This window comes from Corvus hawaiiensis, chromosome 2 (genome assembly GCF_020740725.1).
Source record: "Corvus hawaiiensis isolate bCorHaw1 chromosome 2, bCorHaw1.pri.cur, whole genome shotgun sequence".
Taxonomy (NCBI): Eukaryota; Metazoa; Chordata; class Aves; order Passeriformes; family Corvidae; genus Corvus; species Corvus hawaiiensis.
Window position 1 is genome coordinate 65,544,057 of NC_063214.1, and position 6,409 is coordinate 65,550,465.

The window sequence follows — 6,409 nt, forward strand, 5'->3', positions numbered from 1 at the left end:
CTGGGGGAGGGTTTTTTAGTACACTGGATTTCTTTGCTCAGTAGAGTAAAAAATGTTTATTATCAATGGAATGAGGATTATGGCAATTCAGGAAAAGGAGACATACCTGGAAGATCTAGAAATTGGCAAAAAAAAATCTAGTATGATATACAAACTTCTCCTATTTCTGGTGTCTGCCAGTGTTAAGGAAAACTGACATTGATTTCTTTCCTTGGGAGAAGTCTTGTGCTGTGGATCAAAAGATTTTTTTTTATTGTGGAGAACAATGAGGTGAACAAACACCTTAGCCCTGCCTAGGGCTCTCCTAAAAGTAAGAGAAAATAGTTGTAGGGGACCTCAAGGAGTTCTCAAGGAGCTTTGTCTTTGCAAGAAAAGTTATGTTGGACACAGATGTTTGTGGTCTGTGCAGTGACTACACAAGTTCTGAGGGAAAATTTCAATGCAGGCAAAGCAGTGCCCTGGCAGAAGATGACAGAAAGGTTCTGAGAGGGAGCAGTGACCAAGGAACATTCCCAACATATTGGTTTGAGATGCAAATGTGTAGTTTGGTGAGGCAAAATGTTTTACCTGTATGAACACATGACATGCTGGGATAGCTGACATTAACAGCAGTTTCTGATTCTTTTTATTTGCTGATAGAGGCTCAGCAGTTTAGGTCATTCTCCTACCCCAAGACAAGTTTTGACAAGGAAGAAATTGTTTTAGTGATCTGCACTATCTGACAAAAGTTTGAAGCAACTCAGAAGGTGGTGATATGGGTAACAGGTATCTTTTTGTGAAATATTATGATGAATTTCAAAGACATACAGAAATATTACTCAGAAAATTTTTGAAGAAGTACTGTAAGATGGTTGGGTGCCATCATTTTATGCAGAAGCAGGAGCAGGCTCAAGTTTTTTTCTTTCAGACTGTATACTCGAAACATGGATGGGACCAAAGGCATTGTTTCCAAAACACATTAGCTTTGGGAATTTTATGTACTCTGCCTGGAGCCAGATTTAACTTCTTCCAACACATTTATTTGTCTTTATAATTTTGTATACTGTGCCCTTCTTCCTATTGTTTTAAACCTTCTCTTTTACCATATGTAAGTAACAACTTACTATTAACATAATTGAATTTGTTACTGTAAAAAAGAAAGCACAATCCTAACAAATTTTCTTCAGTGTATGGTTGACGCTATGGATAAAATTATAGAAAATTACAGAATTTCTGAGACACATTTCACATATCCTACCACGGCATTTAATGTGCAGCATTGTATCTTGAATTTTTATCTGGTACAAGGACTAGTATTGCAGCAATAGATCAACTCTTTTGGGGAACATTTCACAACTTATAACTGCAAATAGATGAAGAGATACCAAGGCATATATGAAGATTTACAGATATACTAAGATACAGGGGAGCAACTGGTAGAGAATGTTTTAAATCCCTATGGCTCTGAGCACTAATGAAAAAAATATTAATTTTACTTTGAGGATTGCACAGGATTTAAAATGTTCCCTAAACACAGCTAGATCTCAGTTTTGGTTGTAAATTTTTTCTAGATATTTTTAACTTGAGCTTAAATATTCAGCTATAGTTTCTAATATTCTGGAGTATGTTCCCTGTAAGGGGAGACTGAAAAAATGATCTTGTTGAGTCTGGAAAATAAAAAGTTTCAGGATGACCTAGTAACTTTCCCCTAAAACCTGTGAGAAAGGTTCCAAGAAAATGGATCCAGGCTCTTCACAGTGCTGAATGGTGTAAGGATGAGAGACAGTGAGCATAAACTGCAAGGACGAAGGTTCACACAGACTGTAAGGAGAAATGTGCATCAAGCACAGAATTGATAGGTGGTCAATGGAGGAAATTGTCCTGCTCTACTCTGAGCTGGTGCAGCCTCACCTCCAGTACTTTGTGCAGTTTTGGGCACAACAGTATAAGATATTAAATCATTAGAAAGCATCCAAAGGAGAGCAATGAAGATGGTGAAAGGCCTTGAGTGAAAACCATACAAGGAGTTGTTGAGGTCACTTGACTTGTTCATCCTGGAGAACAGAAGACTGAGGAAAGACCTCATAGAAGACTACAGCTTCTTCACAACAGGAGGAGGAGGTGCAGGCACTGCTTTCTTCTCTCACTCTTGTGACCATCAACGGGACTCAAGGAAATGGCAGGAAACTGTGCCAGAGGAGGCTTAAGTTGGATAATAGGAAAAGTTTTTCACCCATAGGGTGGTTGGACGCTGGAACAGACTCCCCAGGGAAGTGGTCACAGCACCAAGCCTGCCAGAGTACAAGAAGCATTTGGACAATGATCTGAGGCATGTGGTGTGATTCTTAGTGTGCCCTGCTCAGGGTCAGGACTGATCCTGTTGGGTCCCTTCCAACTGAGGATATTCCATGATTCTACAATGTGGTTTTTTGTTTTGGTTTTTGGTTTTTTTGGTGTTTTTTTGTTTGTTTGTTTGTTTTTTTGTGGCAGCTTGTATCAGTGACCTCTTCTAACACAAGCAGTTTCTGCAGAGATGCCCATATGACTTCTTACCTGGTCTCCACAACCCCACCACTGTTTCCAAAAGAATCATGTCAGTCAAGTTTCTTTGTTAGCTTGGGAGTTCCTACAATGGCTCAGGTTGACTGGCAGGGAGTGACTCCTGCCAATCCACGAACCATTTCTCATGAACCAGCCAAGTGTATACTTCCAGGCACTTCCTAAAAGAAGTGCACAGAACTTGAATGCATTTTTCAAATACTACATAAAAAGCTCATGGCAACATAGTTCCAGAATGTGACATAAGTAAGGTGGAAAATATCTTACTGTTTCTAAGCTATTGTAATACTGGGAAGGAAGAAGATCTGAACATGTTATACCAAAACTTAGGGTGATATATACTATTTTTTGATGAAAAATAAAATGTGTAGGGCTTGTTACTTGTTCATCACCACAGGTCTGAAACTGTAAGTGGTCTTGTACTCACAGAAAAGTGTGTTATTTGTTTTCCAACTGCTATGACTAGGTAGACAGAGGAAGCAAAAACAATTGTTTGTTTTTTTTTTCCCTAGGAATTTCAAAGGACATGAGTAAGGTATCTCTGGCATGGAGTTCCTGTGGGCTCAGAAGAGCAAGAATAAAGAGCTGATTCAGCAGAGATCAAGACGTCATAAAACTGCCAAGGACAAATGGCAGGTATTGAAGATTACTTTACCTGAAAACAGTTGTAGCTGTCTCCTTTCTGTCACTGAAAGGTAACTCAGGCAGCCTATCACTCTTGGTAAATATTACATATTGTATCTCGTATTCACCTCAAATCAGACAGTGTGAAAATTACTTCACAACCAAGAGGTACTTTTTCCTAAGGTGCATCACACCACAAATTATTACAAAGTGTCCATATAGAAAGCCTGAAGTACACATAGCAGTAATTTATGTAGCATGTCATTATAACAAAAACTAGTACTGTAAGGAAAAGAAGATATGCAAAGGAGATATTCTTTCCCTAGGAAACTCCATGCCTGGATGCAAGTTGCATTTCCAGACGTGTATTTACAACTTCTGACAGTGTGTATGGTTATGACAGTGATGAATTTACACCGTCACTTTTTTGTATTTAAACTACCATCTAAAAATACCTGAGGAGATTCAAATGTTTGTCCTTTGGTGCTTTATTTGTTTTTAGAAGTAGATAGCATATTCAAAAAAAAAAAAAAAAAAAAAAAAGGCTTGCTTAGAAAGTAATCAATAAGTATTTAACATAACTATCTCTGAAATATTGCAGTTTTCATAAGAAACTTGGATAGTATTCTGGAAAGACTCATGAAATATTTGATTATATCTTTTTTTCTCAGGCATAAGTATGTTCATGAAATGTCATAGCGATGTTCATAAGATATTTCCTGAAACACTCATGAGAAATCTCTCTGAAATGGTCATGTAATATTTATGATATTTTCATGAAATATTTAACAACGTATAAAGAAAAAAGTACACTGAGCTACAACTAGTGTGAAGTACCACATGAAATAAAACATCCATTCATGGAAAGTTCCAGAAGATTCATTCATGAGCTCACAGATTAGTTGAGATTGGAAGGACCTCTGGAGGTCATCTAGATCAACACTTCTGCTCAAGCAGTGTCACCTATATCAGGTTGGCCAGAACCAAGTCCGTATAATTTTGGAATCTTACCAAGGTTGGAGACTCAGCAACCTTCCCAGGCAATCTGTGCCATAGGTCAGTCACCCTCACAGTGAAAAAGTGTTTCTTGATGTTCAGACGGAGCTTCCTGTGACCATTGCCTCTGGTCCTGTCACAGGACACCACCAAGAAGAGTCTGCTCCATCCACCTCACATTCTCTTGTGGTTATTTATGTGAACTGAGATCTTCCCAATGAGCCTTCCCTCCTCTAGGCTAAACATTTCTAACTCTCTCAGTCTTTCCTCATGGGAGAAATGCTCCAGACCTTTGATCTTTTTTTGTTGCCCTTCATTGGACTGTCCCCAGTATGTTCATGTGCCTCTTGTACTGGGAAGACCATAAGAGGACACACTACTTCAGGTGTGGCCTCATCAGCGAGGAATAAAGGGGAGGAATCACCTCCTTCCACGTGCTGTCATTATCCTGCCTACAGCAGCCCAAGAGAGCCTGTGCTGCAAGGGTACATTTCTGGCTGTGTCCAAATTACTGTCCACCAGTAACTCCAGGTTACTCTACCTCATCTTCCTGTCCCATCCTTCCTAACAATCTAGTATCCTTCCATTACAGCACTCTGGTCATGCAATCCATCACAGTTCTTAAGGATGAAAGCAGTTTGTTGGCAACTGTTTGTGACATTTCTTACAAATATCTAGGAAATTTTTCATAAACTATCACATGCAATTTATATGAAATATATTATAAAATATAATTCAAGGAAAAGTCATAGTCAGTGAATAAAGTGTAAGTTTAAAATTGTTCAAATAACCCTAGTACTCAGAATAGGAACATTAGGCACCTCTGAGTCAGTGCCTTTGGCATCTGTCATTTGGAGGAAGTTTTTTTGATTCCTTAGTTCAGTTTAAGAACCTTCTCTGCTGTGCCTCCCAGCAGGGTTCGTAGGGAAGCTCTCTTTTCCCCTTGGGTATTTTAGATCACATGGTGTACAGTCATGGCACAAAGCAAACAACATTCTGCAAGAGGCAGTGGCAGCTTCCCCTTAGTCTCCCAAATGCACCCTTTACAGTCATGTGATGTCAGTTAAGGCAAGAGATAAATAGTTTCTGTAATCTAAGAGGAAATCCATGAAGTTTAACTAGAATTAGTACTGCAGAGGGCAGTTCATCCCATTTGGTATCTATTTTAGTCTGGGATGTTATTCCTTATAGTGGGAGGATAGGTGATGAGTGGTCCACAGAGCTAAAGACAGAGTAAATTAATCATAACCAATGACTATCTAATGTCTAATTAAAGACTTTACAGGTCAAGTAAGAAGATATGGATTATACAAAATTACAAGGGCATTTCAACAGCCCTAACATCCATACTGTCTGCAAACAAATATGCTTTCAAAATTAGATAAAAGTGGTGTCAATTGACATCTTGAATTCTTTCACAATAAACTTTAAATAACAGTGGTGACATTGCCAGTGCAGACAACCAACCTTTGAATGAAGAGGGGCAGGAGAAGTAGGAGCATGTGTTCTGCCTCTTGTCCTGTTCAACGTGGGACTTAAACATCACAGTCTCTGAGAAATTTTAAACTTTAAAGTCTATACAGACAATCAGAACTGCAGAAGGCGTTAGTTACTGCCAGGGAGTTTTGGCCATTTATATCTGAAGTTTACAGTGATGTTCATAACAGTGAGTGATGGCCACAACTTTATAAATAGATAGATGAGATTTTATGCTGACCTGCAGTTCTGAAGTGACATCTGTACAGAGCTCCAGAAAAATGATATTTTTTTTCTTTATATTCTCATACATAGCCACAGATCAATCTTTTCCTGGTAGAAATGAGCCCATAAAAAGTTTTGAACTGAGGACATAGTTCTGTGTTCAAATTATTAGAAAAAGAGTTGATATCACATCAGTGCTTTTTGGGATGGAATATTTTATCCAGCTCCAGGAGTATTAGAGCTTCATTTACTTCTGTGGTTAAATCACAGCCTTATGCATAGATGCAACTTCACAAGTTGTTGATCTATATGTCACTTCACGTTTTCTTGTGTGCTGCTACCCGGCAACTCCTTGTCCAAACTGACAAACGTTAACCCACCTTAAGAGAGGAAATATTCTGTCGCTAGTCTCAATTTCCCTATTGGAAGATAAAAATGAGGATCTATATCAGAAAGTACAGAAAAGTATGTACAGTGGAGCAGAAAGCAAAGAACAGTGAAAACTTAAGCATTCAACTTGCCACTGGAGGACTGGGGCCCATTAAATACA

At 38.6% G+C, this 6,409-nt stretch overlaps 1 long non-coding RNA gene across 1 annotated transcript in view; it reads left to right on the forward strand.

Annotated features, from left to right (window-relative positions):
* Window positions 1-3,653, forward strand: part of LOC125336992 — a 91,401-nt gene extending 87,748 nt beyond the window's left edge. Inside the window, exon 4 of the long non-coding RNA XR_007207901.1 lies at window positions 3,051-3,653. This is a non-coding gene — a long non-coding RNA (uncharacterized LOC125336992). The remainder of the gene's footprint in view (window positions 1-3,050) is intronic.
* The last annotated feature ends 2,756 nt before the right edge of the window (window positions 3,654-6,409 follow it).